General features: G+C 49.0%; 1 long non-coding RNA gene across 1 annotated transcript; it reads right to left on the bottom strand.

Moving 5' to 3' along the window:
* Positions 1-336: 336 nt before the first annotated feature.
* On the bottom strand, positions 337-20,775 carry LOC140407691 (uncharacterized). The gene is made up of 3 exons (XR_011939758.1): positions 20,600-20,775; positions 17,430-17,559; positions 337-414 (listed from the first exon to the last, which is right to left on the bottom strand). It is a non-coding gene; the product is annotated as an uncharacterized lncRNA (long non-coding RNA).
* Positions 20,776-26,341: the final 5,566 nt, after the last annotated feature.

The raw sequence follows: 26,341 nt of genomic DNA on the forward strand, positions 1-26,341 counted from the left end.
TGGGTTTCCTCCAGGTGCTCCGGTTTCCTCCCACAGTACAAAGAAGTGCAGGTTAGATGGATTGGCCATGCTAAATTGCCCCTTCGTGTCTAGGGATGTTCAGGTTAGATGGGGTTACGTGATAGGGCGGTGGCGTGAACCTGGGTTGAGTGCTCTTTCAGAGGGTCGGTGCAGGCTTGATGGGCTGAATGGCCTCCTTCAGCACTGTAGGGATTCAATGATTCCACGAACAATACAACAGCTTCATTGTCACTTTCACCAATACCAGTTTTTTATTTCAAGATTTTGTTTTAGGCAGAGTTCAAATTCTCAAACTACCATGGCAGGATTTGAACTCACATTCTCCGGGTAGGTGGATTGCTACGCGATAACATAACCCCACTGGCCAGTCTCCAGGCTTTAGATCAGCGGCTCCTTAGTTGTGGGTGGGAACGCAGAAACAGTAAATGGGGGTCACAAGAAATAAAATCATGTTAATCTCATATTGCCCTGGCAGTTAGAAGTAACCAATCACAAGATGAACTCCCAGCGTTGGACACTTTGATTAGCTGTGACGGTTCTGATCAGACATGCTGTGATGTAAACATATTAATCTACTATACTGTGACGGTCCTGATCAGACATGCTGTGATTATAAACATATTAATCTACTATACATTAAAAGCTTCCGGGAGTGGCGGAGATGTAGGTGGACGCAGAATTAGCAACCTGCAACAGTCAGCCACCGATGGCCTGGGATTTCCCACAGCTCCTCACATTTATAGATGTTTTATGTTGATCTATTATACATGCACTTTCTTGCCGTTTTGTTTTTGTTGCAGTCTGGAGGTCACCTTAATTTTCAAATGTTAAAATTAGATTGTATTGGAAAGCAGTTTAGAAAGGCCTGATTTAGATGAAGAAATCAATCAGCAGTGTGACTTCACTGCTCTATTTTCAGCTACTACAGGTTAACTGAGGATAGGGATCCCCGTTCCGCCCATCTTCACTCAACCAAACACTTCGACCTCTATTATCCTAACCAGTTCCAAAACAAAACAAAAAAAAGAGTTGCCTTTGGAAAGTCCCAAAGTAGTTTCCAGCCAACTGAAAACTTTTGGTGAAGTGTAGTCATAATTATAATAAAGGGGATGGGGCAGCAAATTTGCACACAGGAGAAGCCCCACAAACAGCAATGTGATAATGAACAGATAATTGGTTTTAATTGTGGTTGTTGATGGAAATACATTGGCTAGGACAAAGTTTCCTCCTGTGACCATGTCAGCCCACCTAAAGGCAAGGATTTACTAGAGAAATTAAAATATTCCTAAAACGTTAAATGCAGAGCTTTAAAATTAAGCAAAAATACTAATTATATCCGATTTGATTCTCATGCGCCCAAACCAGAGGGCGCTGCTTCTGAAATTATCTGAATTTAGAGAGAGAAGCACTGCATAAGCCATTGCAATCAATGCCTGGTTGAGTCCAGGAATGGAGATGGCATTAGAAAATAGAACAATACAGCACAGAACAGGCCCTTCGGCCCACGATGTTGTGTCAAACTTTTGTCCTAGATTAAGAACAAATTAATTTACACCACATCATTCTACCGTAATCCATGCACCTATCCAATAGCCGCTTGAAGGTCCCTAATGTTTCCGACTCAACTACTTCCACAGGCAGTGCATTCCATGCCCCCACTACTCTCTGGGTAAAGAACCTACCTCTGACATCCCCCCTATATCTTCCACCATTCACCTTAAATTTAAGTCCCCTTGTAATGGTTTGTTCCACCCGGGGAAAAAGTCTCTGACTGTCTATTCTATCCATTCCCCTGATCATCTTATAAACCTCAGTCAAGTCGCCACTCATCCTTCTCCGTTCTAACGTGAAAAGGGGCTAGCACCCTCAACCTTTCCTCGTAAGACCTACTCTCCATTCCAGGCAACATCCTGGTAAATCTCCTTTGCACCTTTTCCAAAGCCTACACATCCTTCCTAAAATGAGGCGACCAGAACTGCACACAGTACTCCAAATGTGGCCTTACCAAGGTTTTGCACAGCTACATCATCACCTCACGGCTCTTAAATTCAGTTCCTCTGCTAATGAACGCTAGCACACCATAGACCTTCTTCACAGCTCTATCCACTTGAGTGGCAACTTTCAAAGATCAATGAACATAGACCCCAAGATCTCTCTGCTCCTCCACATTGCCAAGAACTCTACCGTTAACCCTGTATTCCGCATTCATATTTTTCCTTCCAAAATGGACAATCTCACACTTTTCAGGGTTAAACTCAATCTGCCACTTCTCAGCCCAGCTCTGCATCCTATCTATGTCTCTTTGCAGCCGACAACAGCCCTCCTCACTATCCACAACTCCACCAATCTTCGTATCGTCTGCAAATTTACTGACCCATCCTTCAACTCCCTCATTCATTAATGAAAATCACAAACAACAGAGGATCCAGAACTGATCCCTGAGGTACGCCACTGGTAACTGGGCTCCAGGCTGAATATTTGCCATCCACCACCACTCTCTGACTTCTATCGGTTAGCCAGTTCGTTATCCAACTGGCCAAATTTCCCACTATCCCATGCCTCCTTACTTTCTGCATAAGCCTACCATGGAGAACCTTATCAAATGCCTTACTAAAATCCATGTACACTACAGCCACTGCTTTACCTTCATCCACATGCTGGTCACCTCCTCAAAGAATTCAATAAGACTTGTGAGGCAAGACCTACCCCTCACAAATCCATGCTGACTATCTCTAATCAAGCAGTGTCTTTCCAGATGCTCAGAAATCCTATCCCTCAGCACCCTTTCCAATACTTTGCCTACCACCGAAGTACAACTAACTGGCCTGTAATTCTCAGGGTTATCCCTATTCCCTTTTTTGAACAGGGGCATGACATTCGACACTCTCCAATCCCCTGGTACTACCCCTGTTGACGGTGAGGATGAAAAGATCATTGCCAACGGCCCTGCAATTTCATCTCTTGCTTCCCATAGAATCCTTGGCTGCATCCCGTCAGGCCCGGGGGACTTGTCTATCCTCAAGTTTTTCAAAATGCCCAACACATCTTCCTTCCCAGCAAGTATCTCCTCGAGCTTACCAGTCTGTTTCACACTGTCCTCTCCAACAATATGGCCCCTCTCATTCGTAAATACTGAAGAAAAGTACTCGTTCAAGACCTCTCCTATCTCTTCAGACTCAATACACAATCTCCCACTACTGTACTTGATCGGACCTACCCTCGCTCTAGTCATTCTCATATTTCTCACATATGTGTAAAAGGCCTTGGGGTTTTCCTTGATCCTACCCGCCAAAGGTTTTTCGAAGAAAAGATGACGAGGCTCCTCAAGAAAAACTGTTCAAGCCAAAAAGCAAGACTGAGAGTGACCTCTCCGTTCTCTTCAAGAGGGTAAAATTCCACATCCTGTGACTGCTGAAGCCAATCTGGCACGACTGTTTGAAAACCAGCTGTCCCTACCAGCAAAATAGCTTAATTAATGCAAACTATTCAATTGGAGCCCACTCAGCCATCTCATTCATGCTGCCATCCATTCTCTCCCCTACAGAGACTCAGAGCAGCTAATGATGGCCAATGTTCAGAAAAACCCCAATGGACCTCCGGTTGCGGCGATGCGGAGCTAAGCCGCACATTTCGGCGGCTCCCGCTAGAACGGACTTTTGGGCTCTCCAGAGGAGCCCCATCGGAAATTTTTCGACCGATTCCCATGTGGGAAGGTGAGAGCAAGGTCCCCCTTCCGTCGTGTATGGAGGGGACCAGAAGTGGAGTGGATGAAAAAGTGGCTTTGGAGCAGCGGCAGAAACGAGGGGGAAAAACAAGATGGCGGAGGGCGGAGATCGAGCAGCATGGGGGCCGGATCAGCAGGAGTTTCTCAGGCACTGCGTGGAGGAGCTTAAAAAGGAGGTGCTGGCGCCACTGCTGACGGCGATCGAGGGGCTGAAGAAGACCCAGAAGATAGAGCTCCGAGAGGTGAGGGACAAAACCAACGAGAACTTGGGCCTGGTGGTGAAGATGGAGGCGCACGAGGTGCTGCACAAGAGGTGGGCCGAGAGATTCGAGGACCTGGAGAAAGGTCGAGGAGGAAGAATCTCTGGATTCTGGGTCTCCCTGAAGGGGCGGAGGGGGCCGATGCCGGGGCGTATGTGAGCACGATGCTCCATTCGCTGATGGGTGCGGAGGCCTCTCCGAGCCCCCTGGAGCTAGAAGGGGCTCACCGGGTCCTGGCGAGGAGACCCAAGGCCGGCGAGCCGCCAAGGGCGATAATGGTGAGGTTCCATCGTTTCGCGGACAGAGAGGAGTGTCCCGAGATGGGCCAAGAAAGAGTGGAGCAGTAGATGGGAGAATGCAGTGATCCGAGTCTACCAGGACTGGAGCGCGGAGGTGGCAAAGAGGAGAGCTGGTTTCAATCGGGCCAAGGCGGTGCTGCACAGAAAGTGGGTGAGATTCGGAATGCTGCAGCCAGCGCGACTGTGGGTCACATTTAAGGATCGACACCACTATTTTGAAACGCCAGAAGAGGCTTGGACCATCATCCAAACGGAAAAATTGGGACTCAAACTGAGGGTCTGTGGTTGTGGGGGAGATGTTGACTGTATACAGGGTTGTAAATATGTGTCAATAATGTTTCACGGGTGGGACGTTGGATGGGGATGGGGGGGGGAAGAGATTTGATGGGGAGACTGTGGGGAATGTGGGCGCCGGTGCTGGAGGGAGGTGAGACCCGGGGATGGGGGAATTGGGATAAGGCCACAACAGGAGCTGCGCCACAGGGGGCGGGGCTGGCTCAGGAGAGCGCGGGATTTTTCCCGCGTTAGGGAAGGGGGGGGGGGATGGAGGAGCGCAAGGAGGAGGAGGGATTTACACACCGGAGCGGGGGGGGGAAGCCGGGGTCAGCAGGAGCCAGCTGACTTACGGAAGTATTATGGGGGAAGCAAAAGAGCTAGATCCGGATCTAGCGGGGGGGGGGGGGGGGGGGGGGGGGGGAATAGGGTTGCTGCTGCATTGGCCGAGGGGGAACTGAAAACGGAAGAGGTGGTCGGGACGGGGGTTCCCCGTCTGGGGGACTGGAGGGTGCGGGAGGCGCGGTCACGGCACTGGCCTAAAATAGGAGTTGGCTAGTCGGCAGGTGGGTGGGGGGGGAGCCCCCCAATCCGGCTGATAACGTGGAATGTGAGGGGCCTAAATCGTCCGGTTAAGAGGGCCCTAGTGTTCGCACACTTAAAGGGACTGAAGGCAGGCGTGGTCATGCTTCAGGAGACACATCTGAAGGTGGCAGACCAGGTTAGGTTAAGAAAGGGATGGGTAGGACAGGTGTTCCATTCGGGGCTGGATGCGAAGAATAGAGGGGTGGCAATACTGGTGGGGAAGCGGGTGTCGTTTGAGGCCAAGAACATAGTAGCGGACAATGGAGGTCGATACGTGATGGTGAGCGGGAAGTTGCAGGGGACGTGGGTGGTATTGGTAAATGTATACGCCCCGAACTGGGACGATGCTGGATTCATGAAGCGTATGTTGGGCTGCATTCCGGACCTGGAGGTAGGAAGCTTGATAATGGGTGGGGATTTCAACACGGTGTTGGACCCAGCACTGGATCACTCCAGATCTAGGACTGGAAAGAGGCCGGCTGCGGCCAAGGTGCTTAGGGGGTTTATGGACCAGATGGGGGGAGTGGATCCGTGGAGATTTGCTAGGCCTCTGGCCAGAGAATTTTATTTTTTCTCCCATGTACACAAAGCCTACTCCCGGATAGATTTTTTTGTTCTGGGCAGGGCACTGATCCCGAAAGTGGAGGGAACGGAGTATTCGGTCATAGCCATTTCAGACCACGCCCCGCACTGGGTGGAACTGGAGTTGGGAGAGGAGAGGGACCAACGCCCGCTGTGGCGGTTGGATGTGGGACTGCTGGCAGATGAGGTGGTGTGCGGGAGTGCATTGAAAGGCATTTGGAGGCCAACGACAACAGGGAGGTGCAGGTGGGGGTAGTGTGGGAGGCGCTGAAGGTGGTGGTCAGGGGAGAGTTAATCTCCATGAGGGCTCATAGGGAGAAGAGAGAGGGCAGGGAAAGGGAGAGGTTAGTGGGGGGGATTTTAAGAGTGAACAGGAGATATGCAGAGGCCCCTGAAGAGGGACTACTCAGGGAGAGGCGAAGCCTCCAGACGGAGTTCGACCTGTTGACCACAGGGAAGGCAGAGGCACAGTGGAGGAAAGCACAGGGGGCGACGTATGAGTATGGGGAGAAGGCGAGCCGGATGCTGGCACATCAGCTCCGTAAGAGGATGGCAGCGAGGGAGATAGGGGGAGTCAAGGATGGTAGGGGAACTACGGTGCGGAGTGCGCTTGAAAGTAAATGAGACATTCAAGGCCTTCTATGAGGAGCGGTACAGAATGCAGCCCCCAGCGGGGGAAGAGGGGATGCGACGATTCTTGGACCAACTGAGGTTCCCGAGGGTGGAGGAGCAGGAGGTGGCTGGTTTGGGGGTGCCAATTGGGTTGGAGGAGCTGATTAAAGGACTGGGGAGCATGCAGGCAGGGAAGGCCCTGGGACCGGATGGGTTCCCGGTTGAGTTCTATAGGAAGTACGTAGACCTGTTAGCCCCATTGCTGGTGAGGACTTTCAATGAGGCAAGGGAGGGGGGGGGGGGGGGGGCCCTGCCCCCGACAATGTTGGCGGCGATGATCTCTTTGATCCTGAAGCGGGATAAGGACCCACTGCAATGTGGGTCGTACATGCCGATCTCGCTCCTCAACGTGGATGCTAAGTTGCTGGCAAAAGTGCTGGCTACGAGGATCGAGGACTGTGTCCCGGGGGTGATTCACGAGGACCAGACGGGATTTGTAAAGGGCAGGCAGCTAAACACCAATGTGCGGAGGCTCCTAAACGTGATAATGATGCCATCGGTGGAGGGAGAGGCGGAGATAGTGGCAGCTATGGACACGGAGAAGGCCTTTGACCGAGTAGAGTGGGAGTACCTCTGGGAAGTGTTGCGGAGGTCTGGGTTCGGGGGAGGGTTTATTAGCTGGGTTCTGGGTTAAGCTCCGATATAGAGCCCCGGTGGCAAGTGTGGTTACGAATCGGCGGAGGTCGGAGTATTTTCGGCTGTATCGAGGGACAAGGCAGGGGTGCCCCCTGTCCCCCCCGTTGTTTGCATTGGCAATTGAACCTTTGGCCATGGCATTAAGGGAGTCCAGGAAATGGAGGGGGTGGTCCGAGGGGGAGAGGAGCATCGAGTGTCGCTGTACACAGACGACCTGTTGCTGTATGTGGCGGATCCAGTGGAGGGGATGGTGGAGGTCATGGAGATTCTAAGGGAGTTTGGGGACTTTTCGGGCTATAAGCTCAATGTAGGGAAAAGTGAGCTCTTTGTGGTGCATCCAGGGGACCAGGGAAGTGGGATAGACGATCTACCGTTGAGGAGGGCGGAAAGGGGCTTTCGGTACTTGGGGATCCAAATAGCTATGAGTTGGGGGGCCCTGCATAAACTTAATTTGACGCGGCTGGTGGAGCAGATGGAGGAGGACTTCAAACGATGGGACATGTTGCCACTCTCGCTAGTGGGAAGAGTACAGTCGATTAAAATGGTGGTCCTCCCGAGGTTTCATTTTGTGTTCCAGTGCCTTGTAATTGTGATCACCAAGGCCTTTTTTAAGAGGGTAGGCAGGAGCATCATGGGTTTTGTGTGGGTGAATAAGACCCCGAGGGTAAGGAGGGGGCTTCTGGAGCGTAGGAGAGATAGAGGAGGGCTGGCGTTGCCGAATCTGGGTGGCTACTACTGGGCAGCCAATGTGGCGATGATCCGTAAGTGGGTGATGGAGGGAGAGGGGGCGGCATGGAAGAGGCTGGAGATGGCGTCCTGCAAAGGAACGAGCCTGGGGGCGCTGGTGACGGCACCGCTGCCGCTCTCGCTGACAAGGTACACCACGAGTCCGGTGGTGGCGGCAACGCTAAAGATCTGGAGCCAGTGGAGACGACACAGGGGTGCGATGGGAGCCTCGGTGTGGTCCCCGATCAGGTGTAACCATCGGTTTGTCCCAGGAAGGATGGACGGGGGGTTTCAGAGCTGGCATTGGGCAGGGATTAGAAGAATGGGGGACCTGTTCATTGATGGAACGTTTGCGAGCCTAGGGGCGCTGGAGGAGAAGTTTGGGCTACCCCCGGGAAACGCGTTCAAGTACATGCAAGTGAGGGCGTTTGTGTGCAGCAGGTGAGGGAATTTCCGCTGCTCCCGGCACAAGGGATTCAAGACAGGGTGATTTTGGGCGTATGGGTCGGAGAGGGCAAGGTGTCGGCGATATACCAGGAAATGAAAGAAGAGGGGGAGGCTTTGGTAGAGGAGCTGAAGGGTAAATGGGAGGAGGAGCTGGAAGAGGGTCTGTGGGCTGATGCTCTGAGTAGGGTTAATTCTTCTTCCTTGTGTGCCAGGCTTAGCCTGATACAGTTTAAGGTTATTCACAGAGCGCATATGACGGGGGCGAGGCGGAGTAGGTTCTTTGGGGTGGAGGACAGGTGTGGGAGGTGCTCAGGAAGCCCGGCAAACCACGCCCATATGTTCTGGTCGTGCCCGGCACTGGATGGGTTCTGGAGGGGTGTTGCGAGAACTATATCTAAGGTGGTGAAAGTCCAGGTCAAGCCAAGTTGGGGGCTAGCACTATTTGGAGTGGCGGACGAGCCGGGAGTGCAGGAGGCGAAAGAGGCCGGCATTCTGGCCTTTGCTTCCCTGGTAGCCCGGCGAAGGATCTTGTTAGTGTGGAAAGATGCGAAGCCCCCCAGTGTGGAAGCCTGGATAAATGACATGGCAAGGTTTATCAAGTTGGAGAGGATAAAGTTTGCCTCGAGAGGGTCTGTGCAGGGGCTCTCCAGGCGGTGGCAACTGTTTCTAGACTATCTCGCAGAGCGTTAGATGAAGTTCGGTCAGCAGCAGCAGCAACCCAGGGGAAGGGGGGACATCTCTTTTTGGGGGGGGGGGGGGGGGGGGAGAAGGGGGGGGGGGGAAGGTTTTTTTTCCCTAGGGGCACTTGAGCAAGAAAATACATAAACGTTTGGGAAAGTCGATATGTGCGGGAGGAGTCCAATGTACAAAGTTCTGTATTATGTTGATTTGATATGTTTATGTATTGCCAGGCGACTTCTCTTTTTGTAACGGGGGGGGGGGGGGGGGGGGGGGGGGGGGGTGAGGGTTTGTATGGTTGAAAATCTTGTTGAAAAATTCTTAATAAACATTTTTTTTAAAAAAGAAATACCCCAACTAAAAATATGTATTAATTTAGCATCTTTTATGCCTTCAGAATATTTCAACATTTACAGATAATGGATTATGCTTTAAAATGTAGTCACCATGTAGGCAGCCAATTTGCATGTAGCAAGGTCTCAGTTAATCTGTTTCTCGTGTGCTTAGGGGAAGAACTTTGGCCAGAAAACTGAGAGCTGCTTGCTCTTCTGAGAATTAGCCACGCAGATCTCTTGCATTTCCCTGAATTCACATTATTTAATATAAATTTAGAGTGCCCAATTCATTTTTTCCATTTAAGGGGCAATTTATTGTGGCCAATCCACCTACCCTGCACATCTTTGGGTTGTGGGGGAGAAACCCACGCAAACACGGGGAGAATGTGCAAACTTCACACGGACAGTGACCCAGAGCCAGGATCAAACCTGGGACCTCGGCGCCGTGAGACGGCAGTGCTACCCACTGCGCCACCGTGCCGCCCACTGAATGTACATTTTTAACATCTTGTATGAAAAACATCCCCTTTGATAATGCAGCAATCACTCAGCAGTACACTGAAATACCAGTCTAGATTAGGAGGTCAAGCTCTGGAGCCCTTGTGCTCACTAGCTTCTGGCTCAGCAAAGGATGTTACTATAAGGACAAGCAGAAATCAAAGAAGTAAAATTTCAGATACTTCTACTCAGGATCTAGGGCACTTTGGCTGCTCAGACAATAGTGGTTTGGTATCTCATCTGTAAGGATATTTAGAGCGAACCACATTGTGAGCCAGCTGGCAGAGGTATGGCGGGTTCCATTTTCTGAAATACAGTAGTGAATCAGCTGGTTTATTGAAGAGATTACCCAATTTAATGAATTCCAATTTTGCAATTTACCCTAGCGGCCAGTTCAGTGTCATCACCAGAATACCACCAGTCTAGCATCCATCATTGATATCTACCATCATGTACCCATCAGCTTGCTACAGATTCATGAGCTGGCTGTCAAGGTAGGAATACAAGAATGCTTAGAATGAGATACCTCTCACTCCTCCACAAACACGCATAATCTATTGTCTCACTCGCCATAACCTAGAGCTCATTCAAAACTCTGCTTCCCAATCCTAATTTGCATCGAGTCCAACACAGTCCGGCAACAACCTGATTTTAAAATTTGCATCCTCTTCTTCAAATCTCCCCATCGCCTCACCCCTCCCCATCTCATAAGTAATATCAGGACATTTGGAAAGTCAAAACTCAATCCAGAGTCAGCATGGTTTTATAAAGGGCAAATCAAAGAACAAAAGAACAAAGAAAAGTACAGCACAGGAACAGGCCCTTCGGCCCTCCAAGCCCGTGCTGACCATGCTGCCCGTCTAAACTAAAATCTTCTACACTTCCTGGGTCCGTATCCCTCTATTCCCATCCTATCCTTACCTTTTATACTCTATTCCTTTAGCTATAAATGCCAACATTCCATTTGCTTTCCTTATTATCTGCTGCACCTGCATGCTAGTTTTCTGTGACTCATGTACGAGGACACCCAGATCCCCCTGCACCGGAGCACCCCAAAATCTCTCCCCATTTCGTTAATAAGTTGCCCTCCCATTTTTCCAACCAAAATGCATGACCTCACACTTAACCACGTTATACTCCGTCTATTACATTTTGGCTCACTCTCCTACTCTATCTATATCCATTTGTATGGTTGTTATTTCCTCATTGCAACTTACTGTCCCACCTATTTTTGTGTCAACTGCAAATTTGGCTATAGATACTTCTATCCCTGTATACAAGTCATTAATATAGATTGTAAATAGCTGGGGCCCAAGGACCAAACCCTATGGCACCCTGCTAGTTCTATCTTTCCATCCAGAAAACGACCCAGTATCCTGACTCTCTGTCGTCTGTCTCTTCTATCAAAGCTAATAAAATACCCAATCCCATTTGATCTAACCTTGTGAATTAACCTGGGCGGCACCTTCTCAAATGCCTTCCCGGAGTCCAGATATACTAAATCTACAGGATCCCCATTATCCACTTTGCTTGTTACACCTTCGAAGAACTCTAGCAAATTAGTCAAACACGATTTGCCCCTTGCACCTTAAATGAATACTTTGCATCAGTATTCACCAAAGAGAAGGAATTGGTGAAGGAATGTTGAGTCTGGAGAAGGATAGCCTGGGTCACATTGAGATCCAAAAAGACGAGGTGTTGGGCGTCTTGAAAGATATTAAGGTAGATAAGTCCCCAGGGCCTGATGGGATCTACCTCAGAATATTGAAGGAGGTTAGAGAGGAAATTGCTGAGGCCTTGACAGAAACCTTTGGATACTCACTGTCTTCAGGTGATGTCTCGGAGGACTGGAGAATAGCCAATGTTGTTCCTTTGTTTAAGAAGGGTAGCAAGGATAATCCAGGGAACTACAGGCCGGTGAGCCTTACGTCAGTGGTAGGGAAATTACTGGAGCGAATTCTTTGAGACATTATCTACTCCCATTTGGAAGCAAATGGACGTATTAGTGAGAGGCAGCATGGTTTTGTGAAGGGGAGGCCGTGTCTCACTAACTTGATAAGAGTTTTTCGAAGAGGTCACAAAGATGATTGATGCAGGTAGGGCAGTGGATGTTTTCTATCTGGACTTCAGTAAGGCCTTTGACAAGGTCCCTAATGGCAAACTGGTACAAAAGTCACACGGGATCAGGGGTGAGCTGGCAAGATGGATACAGAACTGGCTAGGTCATAGAAGGCAGAGAGTAGCAATGGAAGGGTACTTTTCTGATTGAAGGGCTGTGACTAGTGGTGTTCTGCAGGGATCAGTGCTGGGACCTTTGCTGTTCGTAGTATATATAAATGATTTGGAGGAATATGTAACTGGTCTGATTAGTACGTTTTCAGACGACACAAAGGTTGGTGGAATTGCGGATAGCGATGAGGACTGTCAGAGGATACTGCAGGGTTTAGATCGTTTGGAGACTTGGGCAGAGAGATGGCAGATGGAGTTTAATCCGGACAAATGTGAGGTAATGCATTTGGAAGGTCGAATGCAGGTAGGGAATATACAGTGAATGGTAGAACCCTCAAGAGTATTGAAAGTCAGAGAGATCTAGGTGTACAGGTCCACAGGTCACTGAAAGGGGCAACACAGGTGGAGAAGGTAGTCAAGAAGGCATACGGCATGCTTGCCTTCATTGGCCGGGGCATGGAGTATAAGAATTGGCAAGTTATATTGCAGCTGCATAGAACCTTAGTTAAGCCACACTTGGAGTATAGTGTTCAATTCTGGTCGTCATACCACCAGAAGGATGTGGAGGCTTTAGCGAGGGTGCAGAAGAGATTTACCAGAATGTTGCCTGGTACGGAGGGCATTAGCTATGAGGAGGGTTGAATAAACTCGGTTTGTTCTCACTGGAACGACGGAGATTGAGGGCGACCTGATAGAGGTCTACAAAATTATGAGGGGCATAGACATAGTGGATAGTCAGAGGCTTTTTCCCAGGGTAGAGGGGTCAATTACTAGGGGGCATAGGTTTAAGGGGCAAGGTTTAGATGAGATGTACGAGGCAAGTTTTTTTTACACAGAGGGTAGTGGGTGCCTGGAACTCGCTGCTGGAGGAGGTGGTGGAAGCAGGGACGATAGTGACATTTAAGGGGCATCTTGACAAATACATGAATAGGATGTGAATAGAGGGACCCAGGAAGTGTAGAATATTTTAGTTTAGACGGGCAGCATGTTCGGCACAGGCTTGGAGGGCCAAAGGGCCTGTTCCTATGCTGTGCTTTTCTTTGTTCTTTCTCTGATGGGGCATTCTAGAACGACAGGTATAGTCTCAGGATAAGGGCAACAAATGTAAAACAGGGAAGAGGAGAAACTACTTCACCCAAAGGGTTGTGAATCTGTGAAATTTGCTACCCCAAGGTGCGGGGGATGCTGGGACAGTAAGTAAATTTAAGGAGGAGCAAGACAGATTTTTAATTGTCGATGGGTTGAAGGGTTATTGAGAACAGGCAGGACGGTGGAGATGATGCAAGGATGAGATCAGCCATGATCATATTAAATGGTGGAGCAGGCTCGAGAGGCTAAATTGCCTGCTCCTGTTCTTAGTTCTTAAGTGCAAAGAACTACTCTGCCTGATTTCACCATCCAACTCTTGGTCTGTAGCCCTCTAGGTAACAGTATCTCGAGCATAAATCTGGTGTTCTTGATAAATAAAGGGACTTCTTGCTTAATATGGAGCTCAGGGGTTTTAGGGAGAAGGCAGGAGAATGGGGATGAGGAACATACCAGTCATGATTGAACGGCAATGGGCCAAATGCCTAATTCTGCTCCAATGTCTTATGGGCTAACCTCCTAAAGTCTCCAAGATATATGCACTTCACCAATTCAAGCACTGGAAGCACCCCAAATTTTAAATTGACAATATTCCTGTGAAGCACACTGGGGTGTTTTACTACTCAAGATACTATATAAATGTAAACTGCACTCTTATTCAATGAAAGTTCGTCACTAACACCCCACGATCGTTCTATGGTGAGCTGCCCTCCGAAAGGGAATCCTCACCCTGCTTCACTCTGAACCGAAACCAACATAATACACTAAGCTCCTTCAAGTGCATACGTAACCCCATTATTCTCAATGCTAATTAAACATTATCCAGTAGTTAGCACTGCTGTCTCACGGCGCTGAGGTCCCAGGTTCGATCCCAGCTCTGGGTCACTGTCTGTGTGGAGTTTGCACATTCTCCCCGTGTTTGCGTGGGTTTCACCCCCACAACCCACAGATGTGCAGGGTAGGTGGATTGGCCATGCTAAATTGCCCCTTAATTGGAAAAAATGAATTGGGTACTCTAAATTTAAAAGAAAACATTATCCAGTGGCAGCACGGTGGCGCAGTGGTTAGCATTGCTGCCTCACAGTGCCGAGGTCCCAGGATCGATCCCGGCTCTCGGTCACTGTCCGTGTGGAGTTTGCATACTCTCCGTGTTTGCGTGGGTTTCGCCCCCACAACCCAAACGATGTGCAGGGTAGGTGAATTGATCACGCTAAATTGCCCCTTAATTAGAAAGAAGGAATTGGGTACTCTAAATTTATAGAAAGAAAATGAAAAAAAAAACATTATCCAGCATAGATAGACAGAAACATAATGTTGAAGCTCTAAATTGTATCTGGTCCAAACAGAATAGTTTATTTTGTATTGTATAAAATGGAAAACGTCATTAAAAACATTTTCAATTAAAAAAATTATGCGGAGGGCAGCACGGTGGCACAGTGGGTTAGCCCTGCAGCCTCAGGGCGCTGAGGTCCCAGGTTCGATTCTGGCGCCGGGTCACTGTCCGTGTGGAATTTGCACATTCTTCCCGTGTTTGCGTGGGTTTTGCCCCCACAACCCAAAGATGTGCAGGTTAGGTGGATTGGCCACACTAAATTGCCCCTTAATTGGAAAAAATGAATTGGGTACTCTAAAAAAAAATAATGCTGAAGGTATTTTTAAACACCAAAAATTGTTGAAACTTTTTTTCTTTCACGGAATGAGCACAATGCTGGGAAGGCTAGCATTTGTTACCCATCCCTAATTGCCCTGGAACTGCATACTTGCTTGGTCATTTCATTTAAGATTCAACCACATTGCTTGTGTGAGTTTTGTAGAGAACAGATCAGGCAAGGACAATAGATTTTCTTCCCTAAAGGACATTAGTGAACCTTTTGGGCTCTTATAACAATTGATGATAGCTTCATGGTCACCATTATTGGGATTAGCTTTCAATTCCAGACTTTAGCAAGTAATTCAATTTAAATTCCACTAGCTGCCATGGCAGGATTTGAGCCCATGACCTCTGAGTATAAGTCTGGACGTGAAGATTAATATTTTGCTGCATTTTTTGTTTCAGTTTCTGCCGGTATTTTTATTGAAGTAATTTTTTAAGGGGATGGTTAGGCTGGTCTCGTTGTTTGTATGGGCAGGGAAGGTGGCTAGAATAATGAAAGCAGTGCGCCAAAGATGGCAGCAGTTGGGAGGTCCTGTATGAAAGGTTGCTACGGTTTGCCCAGGAAAGTATTCGGGGAGTCCTGTGGTGGTAGTCATGCTGAAGATTTGGAGGCAATTCCGGCAGCACTTTAAGTTGAGGGCAGGCTTGAGGGTGATGCCAATAAGAGAGAATCATTGGTTTGAGCCAGGGAGGATAGATGCGAGTTTCCGGGAATGGGAGGAGAGAGCGGTGAAGGAGATGAAGGATTTGTTTGTGGAGGGGCGGTTCGCAAGCTTGGAGTTGGGGGTGAAGTATGGGCTCCAGCAAGAGGGCTTCAGATACATGCTGGTGCGGAACTTCACAAGAAAGGTATTCTAAAAACTTTCCTGTTGCACCGTCCGCTTTGTTGCTGGAGGAGCTGCTATCGACGATGAGTCTGGAGGGTGGAGTCATTTTGGCGATTTATGGTAGGATCATGGAGGAGACAAGGTATCCATGGAAGGGATTAAGGCAAAGGGGGAAGAGGAGCGGAGGATGGCATTGGAGGTGGGATTATGGCGTGAGGTGCTGTGGAGGATAAATGCCTCAACCTCGTGCTCGAGGCTAGGGTTGATTCAATTAAAAGTGGTGCACAGGGTGCACTTAACAAAGGCGAGGATGAGTGGGCTGTTTGAGTGGGTGGAGGATAGCTGCAAACGGTGCGGGGTGGGGCAGCTAATCATGTTCATGTGTTCTGGTCCTGCCCGAAGTTGGAGAAATTTTGGGGGTCGTTTTTTAGGTCCTATACATAGATTTGGACTGGTCCTGTGGAGGGCTCATTGGGGTGTCAGAGCTGCTGCAGTTGCAGACGGGTGCGAGGCAAATGTCTTAGCCTTCACCTCATTGCTCACTCGCAGACAAGTTCTGCGAGGTGGTGGTCAGCTTCTCCTCCCCGTGTCTCGGCATGGTTGCGGGATCTAATGGAATTCCTGTACTTGGAGACGGTGAAATGTGCTCTGAGAGAGGCACATGAGGGGTTCCACAAGAGATGGAGTTTGTTTATCTTACACTTTGGGCATCTGGTTGCTATCAAAGGTTGGGTGGGGGGGGGGGTGGGGTTGGGTTTGTGTTTATTCTGTGTTAAAATATTGAAAATTTGAATTAAAATATATATTTTTTAAAGAATCTGAAAGAGGAAAGTTAGTGGGGTAGCACAGTGGTTAGCACTGTTGCTTCACAGCGCCTGGGTCCCAGGTTCGATTCCCGGCTTGGTTCACTATCTGTGCGGAGTCTTCACGTTCTCCCCATGTCTGCGTAGGTTTCCTCCGGGTGTTCCGGTTTCCTCCCACAAGTCTCGAAAGATGTGCTTGTTTGGTGAATTGGACATTCTGAATTTTCCCTTAGGGTACCCAAACTGGTGTCGGAATGTGGCGACTAGCAGCTTTTCACAGTAACTTCATTGCAGTGTTAATGTAAGCCTACTTGTGGCATTAATAAAGATTATTATTGGATCAAGGGTTAGTACAGATTTATCACTCAGTTCAGAACATTAACAAGTTACCCTTTCCTGTTTCAGATGTTACCTTGTATGTGTAAATTTAAGGCTTCAATTCAACTAAAATTGTAAAAATCCTACAAATTTGCAAGAGATTAATGGTTCATCCATCTTCTTTCTGCTTGTGAGGAATTCCTAGGCACAAAATGGCTGTCATGCTCACCCACTGTGGGTGGGTGTACCAGCCTCCCCGAACAGGTGCCGGAATGTGGCGACTAGGGGCTTTTCAAAGTAACTTCATTTGAAGTCTACTTGTGACAATAAGCGATTTTCATTTTTCATTGAAGTCATCTCCAAACCCAAGATCGCTACATCCAGAAGGACAAGAGCAGCAGATACGTGGGAACACCACCAACTGGGCGTTCCCCATCAAGTCACTCACAACTGGACTTGGAAATATATCGCCATTCCTTCACTATTGCTGGGCCAAATATTGGGACTCCCTCCTTGACAGCAGTGTGTGTGTACCTACACACATGGACTGAAGCTGTTCAAGAAAGCAGCTCACCACCACCACCTTCTGAAGGGCAACTAGGGATGGGCAAAAAATGCTGCCCTAGACAGCAATGCCTATATCCCACTTCAAAGGGATTTTGGTTTGGGGATGTTTGAGTAACATGAGAAAGTGCCAGGCTAATGCTGGTTTCAAGTCATTTCCTACATATTCATTTAATGTACGCTGAGACTAATGAAAGATGGTTTCCACGTACCTGTTATGGTGTTGTTGCCCGGTGCCCCTGGACCACTGCTATTCTGCATACTGGTGACAGAAGGCAGGCCCACTCCCAAGCTTGACACAGGCACTCCAGGCCTTGGAAATTGCTGGGTACTCATTGGATCCTGGAATAAAACATCAGGGAGGTAGTTACGCAGAATGAAAAATGGGTTGGGAGAAACTAAGTTTCATTTTCATTGGTCATGAAATGCGTATGTCATTTGATAATGTACAACTTACAAAGAACCACCAAAAGGCAGATCTATAGAATTCCTTTCAAAATCGTAAAACAAATCATACTGCAAATTGCTGCAAGCTGATCTTTGTTTGTCAAGTAGGGTCATCCATGCCATCACTGAGAATTTTCATCGACAGAATAAAATACTCTACAAATGCCCCTTTTCTGTTGAGGAGCTGGCACAGACACTATAGTTCGATTGACAGTCTGTGCTGCATCACTCTATGATTCCAATTAATAGAATAAATTTAGATGTAGCTAGTTTGAGAAAAAAATTCAATCAAAATCGTACCCTTATTGGTTGAATCTACTGGACAAGCTATCCCTTGCAGTGCCCACTGGTCAGAAAGAACACGTGATATGTTGCAGGCTCCCTCTTTGCAGGCCTGCTCACTCAGCAAAAGGTACAGCTTCCAGAAAATTTTCCATCGATAAGGAAAATATCCAAGGGTGAAATTTCAATGTTCATCCGAATCTGAGATTTCAACACAGTGCTATCTCTGTTTAGAGCAAGGACATCGGCAAGCCTCGTTTCTGTGAGGGCACAATACATTCCAAAGTCTAAGGGACCAATTCATTGAACCAAACATTGTGCCCATGCAGGGTCTTTGAAGGAACAATTCAATTAGTTCCCCTCGCTCTTTCCCTGGAACACTGAAAATGTTATCTTTTTCAAATTCCCCTTTGAAAAAGCTATTAGACCGCACATTCCAGATCACAACAAATCGCAGTGTAAAAACATATTTTCTCTCCACTGTGGCTTATTTGCCAAAAACTTCAAACCAGTGTCATCTAATTACCAACCCTCCTGCCAGCGGAAACGTTTTCTCTATCTGGTCGATCAATAGATCTCCCTCGAACCACTTTTGCTCCAAGGAGAACAATCTCAGTTTCCTCACCTTTTAAAAAAAAATTTAGAGTACCCAATTCATTTTTTCCAATTAAGGGGCGATTTAGCGTGGCCAATCCACCTAGCCTGCACATCTTTGGGTTGTGGGAGCGAAACCCAGGGAGAATGAGCAAACTCCACACGGACAGTGACCTAGAGCCAGGATCAAACCTGGGACCTTGGCACCGTGAGGCACCAGTGCTAACCACTGTGCCACCGTGCTACCCTCAGTTTCCCTACTTAACAGAAATACATCATCCCTGCTATCACTGAGAATTTTGATAAAATTAGACAATGCCAAACCTTTAGGCCTCAGCTGGGGTACTGTGTTCAATTCCAGACACTGGACTTCAAGGATGTCAAGGCCTTCCTAAGGGAGCAGACGAGGTTTACCAGTATGGTTTGCCTTCAGTTATGAGAGAGATTGAGAAGCTGGGATTGTTCTCTTTAGAAAAAGATGAGGTTAAGAGAATTAATAAGGATGTTTAAAATTATGGGGGGTTTCAGTGGAGTAGATGGGAAGTTGTTTCCTCTGTAAAGTCAGTCAAGAACCAGAGATCATAGATTTAGAATAGTTGGCACAAAGAAAACTAGAATGGAACACAGAGGGTAAAGATCTAGATGTACCACCTGTAAGGGTCCTTCCTGTTTGTTACCTTATTTCCCCATTCTTTTAATAATAATAATCTTTATTGTCACAAGTAGGCTTACGTTAACATTGCAATTAAATTACTGTGAGAAGCCCCTAGTCGTCACATTCCAGCACCTGTTCGGGTTCAGAGGGAGAATTCAGAATGACCAAATTACCTAACAGCATATCTTTCGAGACTTGTGGGAGGAAACCGGAGCACCCGGAGGAAACCCACGCAGACACAGGGAGAACGTACAGACTCCACACAGGCAGTGACACAAGCCGTAAATCGAATCTGGGACCCCAGAGCTGTGAAGCAACAGTGCTACCCACTTCATCCTTATTATGTTTACCCTTTTCCCTCCTGTTTGTCTGTCTTGTGTGTGTAGGTAGAGGGAGGGGCAGTTAAAGGGGGTTGGTTAGCTTGTTGGAATTCCATTGCATTCATTGCATATCTCACCATTAATCCTGTTGACAGTAACTTCATTGCAGTGTTAATGTAAACCTACTTGTGACAATAATAAAGATTATTAAATAAACAGTAATTGTGTTTCAACTTACAAACCTGGTTACTGTAATTATTGGGCAGCCAAGGACCAAAGACTCCGGGGATTTTTATAAGAATTATTGGTTAATTCACTTGTGTTTTGACTCCATGGCACATGGGGATGGAATTGACCAGGCACATGCCCAGGATGGCATAACACACCTAACAGGGTGGCAGAATCAGATTTAAAGAAAATTGGACAGGTACTCCAAGAGGACTGATATGCAGTGCATGAATGACCTAGGCCTGCTTCTAATTTGCATGTTCATAACAGGGAAAAGGCTCAGGTGTGGGGTCAAATTGGTAAAGATCCAGCACAGGCACATGTCCTTCACTACAGATTCACTTTTCACACCTCCCCTCCACACTAGAAGACTCCCTCCACATCTAGCTGTCCACTGCCCAGGGACTCGGTCCACCTGCACTCCCCTTACCAGCCGGGGACTCCTAGTGCCACCCACGACAACTTACATACAGAAAGCAACTTTAACCTAATTAAAGATCTCAAGGCCCTGCACATGGGTATTTTAAAAGAAAGTTTGACACCGAGCCACATGAGGAGGTATTGGGTGCCCAAGAGCTTGGTCAGAGAGAGAAGCTCGAAGGAGTACTCCAAAGGAGAAAAAAAGAGGTGCAGGGTTATAGAGTACTTCAGAGCTTGAAGCTTCGACGAGTGAGGGTGCAGTCACGGATGGTGGAGCAGTGAGAGATGTTTGCCTGTCCACCACCACCACCACTGCCCAGGGCTGATCTGTCTCCCTCTCATCGGGGCCTCAGTGCATTTCTCTTCCTCTCACATTAACAGTGCCCAGTGCTCACTGTGTGTCTCCCTGTCACTGCCCGGGGCCTGATGTCTGTACCTCTGTCGGGAGCCGATCCTCGCCTCAATTTGTTCTCCCGGGCGGGCAGGCGGGTTGCTGTGTCAGACTCTCCTCTCCAGGTCACTCTCTCACCTTTTCGCTTCCCCAGACTCCGAGAGCCATCGACGACGGTGCAAACAACCGCCGCCTTGATTGGCGGAGCCCCGGAGCACCCCGCCTTCTGATTGGACGGGAATCCGAGCCAGGGCGACGCAGCGACGAGCACGACCTGCTCCCATTGGCTACGAGTTGGCTGGACTGTCGGCGGCTCCCATTGGTGAGAATTGACCGCTGTTGCCATGACAGCCAGTGACGAGGCATGTCTGCGCGCGGCCGTCTGGGAGCTGTAGTCTTCCCGTTTGCTGAGCAAATTGGCGGGCAGTCGCTAGAGGTCAGAGGTTAGAGAAAGAACTGTTTTGATCAAGTATCGTTAACCCGAAATGTTAATTCAGTTTTTGTTTTCACTGATGCTGAGGACTTCCAACGATTACTGGTTTTATTTCAGATTTCCAGTATTTGCAGTGTTTGCTTTAGTCTTTCCCAATGCGGCTTTGCCAAGAGGACCCTGGACACCGATTGAAATTGCAATGCAGAGACAAACATCGCCCCTTGACATTCAATGGCATTACCAGAGCTGAATCCCTCACTTATCAGCATCTTGGGGGTTACCATTGATCAGAATGTTAACTGGACTACCCACGTTAATACTGTAGCTACAAGAGCAGGTCAGAGGCTAGGAATTACTGTGCTGAGTAACTCACCTCCTGACTCCCCCAAACCTGTCCACCATCTACAAGACACAAGTCCGGAGTGTGATGGAATACTCTCCACTTGCCTGGATGAGTGCAGCTCCAACAAGGCTCAAGAAGCTCAACACCATCCCGGACAAAGCAGCCCACTTGATTGGCATCCCTTCCACAAAAATTCAACGCCGATGCACAGTGGCAGCCGCGTGTACTATTTACAACAGTCATTTTCAAACTCAGGGTGGATCGTGGAGAGGGTCGAGGGGCCATCGGCCGTGGCACTCCCGATCGCGGGGGGAAGTGACCAATGGCCACGGCCGGCTTTTAAAATGCTGGCTGCGACCGGCTTTGAGAATGCCGGCCGTCCCGCGCATCTGTGCCCCCTCAGCAGTGCGCAGGCCCGGAGCCCAGCGAGGCAAACCGCCTCCTCCAGGAGCAGATTCTTTTTAAAAATCGATGCAGTCTTCTCCAAGAAGCCGTGGCAGAGAGCAGGTAACGTGCCCCGTACACTGACATACCCACGTGCTTTGACCGCAAGAGAGATTCCTCCATTTTGTAGCTGCCAGGAGTGCTGGTGTGAGTTCCAGGGCCCTGGTGAACAATCCACAAGAAGAATCTGAAATCAAGAACAAAGCAGTATCAAGATGATTTTTTGAGGTATGGGTTTATTAATTGTGCCAATACAAATCAGGATGCAAAGCTCATGTGTATTATGAGCAGGGAAGTACTGGCAAGTACAAGAAAGATTAAAACTTTCAAAACTTCAGAAGCATTTGAAGACTAAGCATGGCAAGTTTGAGGACAAACCTCTTGATTTTTTTCAAAGGATGCAGTGAGAACTTAAGCTGTAGCCCTTAGCAAAAATATAGCATTGATTGACAAAGCAAGTGAGATCGTCAGGACCAAGCAGGATCACCTGTCACGGTAGCATAGTGGTTAGCACAATTACTTCACAGCTCCAGGGTCCCAGGTTCGATTCCTGGCTTGGGTCATTGTCTGTGCGGAGTCTGCACGTTCTCCCCGTGTCTGCATGGGTTTCCTCCGGGTGCTCCGGTTCCTCCCACAGTCCAAAGATGTGCAGGTCAGGTGGATTGGCCATGATAAATTGCCCTTAGTGTCCAAAAAGGGTAGATAGAGTTACTGCGTTACGGGGATAGGGTGGAGGAGTGGGCTTAGGTAAGGTGCCCTTCCGAAGGGCTGGTGCAGACTCGATGGGCCGAATGGCCTCCTTCTGCACTGTAAATTCTATGATTCTAAAGGTAAGCAAAAATGGTGGATCAAAAGTTCGGGAGGCATGGGTCACTAAGTTTAGATGGGGCGCCGAGAACCCGGGTTCGACCCCAGCCCTGGGTCACTGTCCATGTGGAGTTTGCACATTCTCCCGGCGTCTGTGTGAGTCTCACCCCCACAACACAAAAATATGTGCAGGGTAGGTGGACTGGCCACGCTAAATTGCCTCTTAATTGGAAAAAAAAATAATTGGGTACTCTAAATTTATTTTAAAAAACTAATGTCGGCTAGCATGGGTTGCGAAGTTCGGCCGGCGTGCGCTCTGAAGGATGGCCGGTTGGTTAAAATGGATCCCGGGCAAAAATGTTTAAAAACACTGATCTACAGGATGCACTCAGCAACTCAGCAAAGCTCCTTCAGCAGCAGCATCCGAACCTACAACCTCTATTCCGTTGAAGGCAACAGACACCTGGGAACATGGCGTCAGTTAGCTCAATGACCTGAATGATTGGTTCGTGGCAGAGAGCGACGCCAACAGCGTGGGTTCAATTCCTGTACCGGCTGAGGTTATTCATGAGCCATCTCAACCTTCCCCTCGCCTGAGGCCATACGTTAAATCTCCACAAGTCAGCTCTGAAATGAGAGAGCAGCCTATGGGCCCCTGGAACTGTGGCGACATTTAGATGGGAACACGTCCATCTCAAGTTCCCCTTCAAGCCACACACCATCCTGACTTGGAAATATACCACCATTCCCTTACCCAGGGCAAACCATATCCACGGAACGGTCTACAGTTCATCACGATCCAAGACCAAATCCCAACAGTGGTTAGGATAGTGGACCAAAGCCCCAATATTTTTGTTTATTTTGTAAGACTGTGCGGAAAGAATACTTTTCTCCAGGTGTGTTTGCTTGAGGAAATTGGGCACAATTTTCTGGAAAAATGTCTAAGTTTGGTAGCAAGCGAGAATTGCCACGAGCTTCCCGGTGCTCGGCCCTTCGAGGCCGGCAACGCAATTCAACGTTAATTGGTCCACTTAACGAGGCCTCACGGGCTTCTCACTGCAAAATGAAGTCTCGCCAGCTGATTCGCCGGGACCGCACTCGCCAGCTCCCCGCTAACAAGATAGAGCAGCACTTAAGCTGCACTTGCTCAGCCAACATCAGCCAGCTCGCAACAATGGCACCGAGGAGACCAACCCCAAGATTCAGCGCTGCTAGGCGCATTGGAGGCCAGGAGGGATGCCCTGTTCCCCTGAGGGTCCTGGATGGTGAGTCATATAGCAGCTAGTGCTGCCTGGAATGAGGTGGCGTTAGCTGTCAGCTCGAGTATGAGCAGGTGGATACCGACCCCCCCCCCCTCCAAGGGAGCACCAATGCCACAACTCCCCATGTGACCACAGCCCCCCCCCCCCTCATTAACCCCTCCCCAACCCAACCTTCACATCCCCCCTCCCATCACTGTGAACCACGCGTGTGGCTCACGATGCCCTCTCTGTGTCTCCTCAGGAAAATCTCCCCCGTAATCGCCGGGAGAGGGCCCAGACCGGCAGAGGGGTGTCAGACATAAGAATCCTGATATCCTTCGTGGAGTGGGCCCTGGAAGTGACTGGTGTGGCTGAGGATAGATCTGTCAGCCACGTGGAGGTTGGCGGACGCCGCAGAGGTGAGGACCCACCGGGCTCCACCTGGAGGACCTGTCAAGCGTGAGTTGTTATTGCCTTACTGACTGACCCATCCCTCCCACTGACAACATGTTCATTCTACAGCCGAGGGCGTCGGCCCATCCCGGGCGGCACCCTCTCCTGACTCCGAGGAGAACACCTTGGAGGAGAACTCCAAGGATGCAGCCATGGTCGGGGTACAGCTCCACCCCCTACCAGTGCAGATACACACATCTCGGTGGGACATGTTAATGGACAGGCTGCTCACAATCTGGTGAGCAGCACACCGCTAATGATGCACATCAGGTGGAGGCAGGAACCCCCAGCAGTTGGATTCCAGCCTGATGCTGAACCTGTGGAACATAGTTACCTGGAACTGATGGAAACGATAGGTACCAACTTAGGCGTTCAGGGGGAGATGTCAGCATCACTCCAGCAGATCTATAGCTGCTTGGAGGAATCCCTGAAATTAGGGGCGCAGGAGATGTCGCCGGCAATGCGTGGCACTGAGGCCAACACTGCTAGGGTGGCGACTGCATGGAGAGCCTGGTGCACGCCGTCGTGAAGATGCCCACGGCGTCGCGCAGTCAGTCATGGCCGAGGGTCTCGGCAGAATGTCCGACTCGCTGGGGGACGTGACCCAGTACCAGGTCGACCTTGATGAGATTCTGCGGGCATCCAGCTCTCAGATGGGCATGGCCAAGGTGCTGCAGAGCTTGACCCAGTCACAGGTGGGCATGGCTGAGGCGATGCAGAGCATATCCCAGTCACTGAGGAGCATCGCTGAGGGCGTCAACATCATGGTGGAGACCATGGCGAACCACCAGATGGTGCAGGGGCAGCCGGGGCTCGAACCAGCTGCCCCTCCGTCCCAAGGTTAACCCCAGGGCCCCATGGGCACCGGTCGGGAGGAGGAAGTGCCGGGTGCCAAGCCGGACCCGTCCCATGGAATGGGGAAGTTGGTCACCAGCTCCCCTGAGTTCCACCCCTTTTATCAGGTCGCGTCGCGCAGTCAGCACACAGGACAGGGCTGTCCGGCTGTGCATGTGCCGCCAACAAGTGAGCCGGGACCCTTAGGCCCCAAAGTGACCCAAGCAGGGAATCAAACCTGGGACCCTGTCACTGTGAAGTGACCGTGCTAACCACTGTGCTACCGTGCCGCTCATATGGGGTCGTTCTGTGTAATTGTTTGGAAATGGGACTTAAGTGGTGATAATTGTTTTCTTGCCACACTACGGTGAGATCCCGATTTCACCTACGGGAGGGGGCCATTTGCATCACAAACTGTTTGGTGCCTGGCACGGATCTCGTTTTAGGCCTCTCCCACTATTCACCAGCCTGGTTACGCTTGAGCGAGAGCGTAACGTGGGTGGAGAATCACGACCATAGGGATTTGGTATCTTAATTATTAATACACTAGTAATCACACCTGAAAATAGCTTACAATTACCCCTTAAACAATACTACTCAATACAGCAAATATATCAGACCCTTAATTACTATCTCTATTCCCAAATAAACAAAAAGAAATGAAAAAACATACAGCTCTCAATTCATCTCAATGGCACAGTAATGCTTGCTTTCCAGAACACATTTGGCTCCTGTTAGAACCCCTGCAGACTCTGGTTGGATGTCATCAAAAAGCTGTTTCAACTGGTTTGTTTCAGCTTTCCCTTGTCCTCAGACAAGTCTGCTTTAAATACTGTTATTTTTCTTTTATCCTACTGTGAGAAAAAGACCTTACTTGTGATCTAAAAGGGTAGCCAGATCAGAACTCAACTCAAAAACCTTTCTCAAAATAAATACCGTAGCTCCACCCAGCAATGAATAATCTCCCCAAGCTGAAAAAAATTCACTCTCCGGGCTTAAAACACATTAACACCCCAGGGACTCCCCCAAGTCAAACAACATTGCATTAGCCCAGTTAGCCCCGGCTGAAAACACGTTACTCTGGTCAATTTCACCTCTGGCTCCTAAAAGCTTTCTGGTCTTGCAAAATGAGATTTAAAAAAAACAAAACGTGACTACTGCAGTCAAACACAGTCGGATGAATTTGAACTGGAAATTTGACCCCGACTTCATGCAAGACCCGACTCAGCCCT

This window comes from Scyliorhinus torazame, unplaced genomic scaffold (assembly GCF_047496885.1).
Source record: "Scyliorhinus torazame isolate Kashiwa2021f unplaced genomic scaffold, sScyTor2.1 scaffold_1814, whole genome shotgun sequence".
Taxonomy (NCBI): Eukaryota; Metazoa; Chordata; class Chondrichthyes; order Carcharhiniformes; family Scyliorhinidae; genus Scyliorhinus; species Scyliorhinus torazame.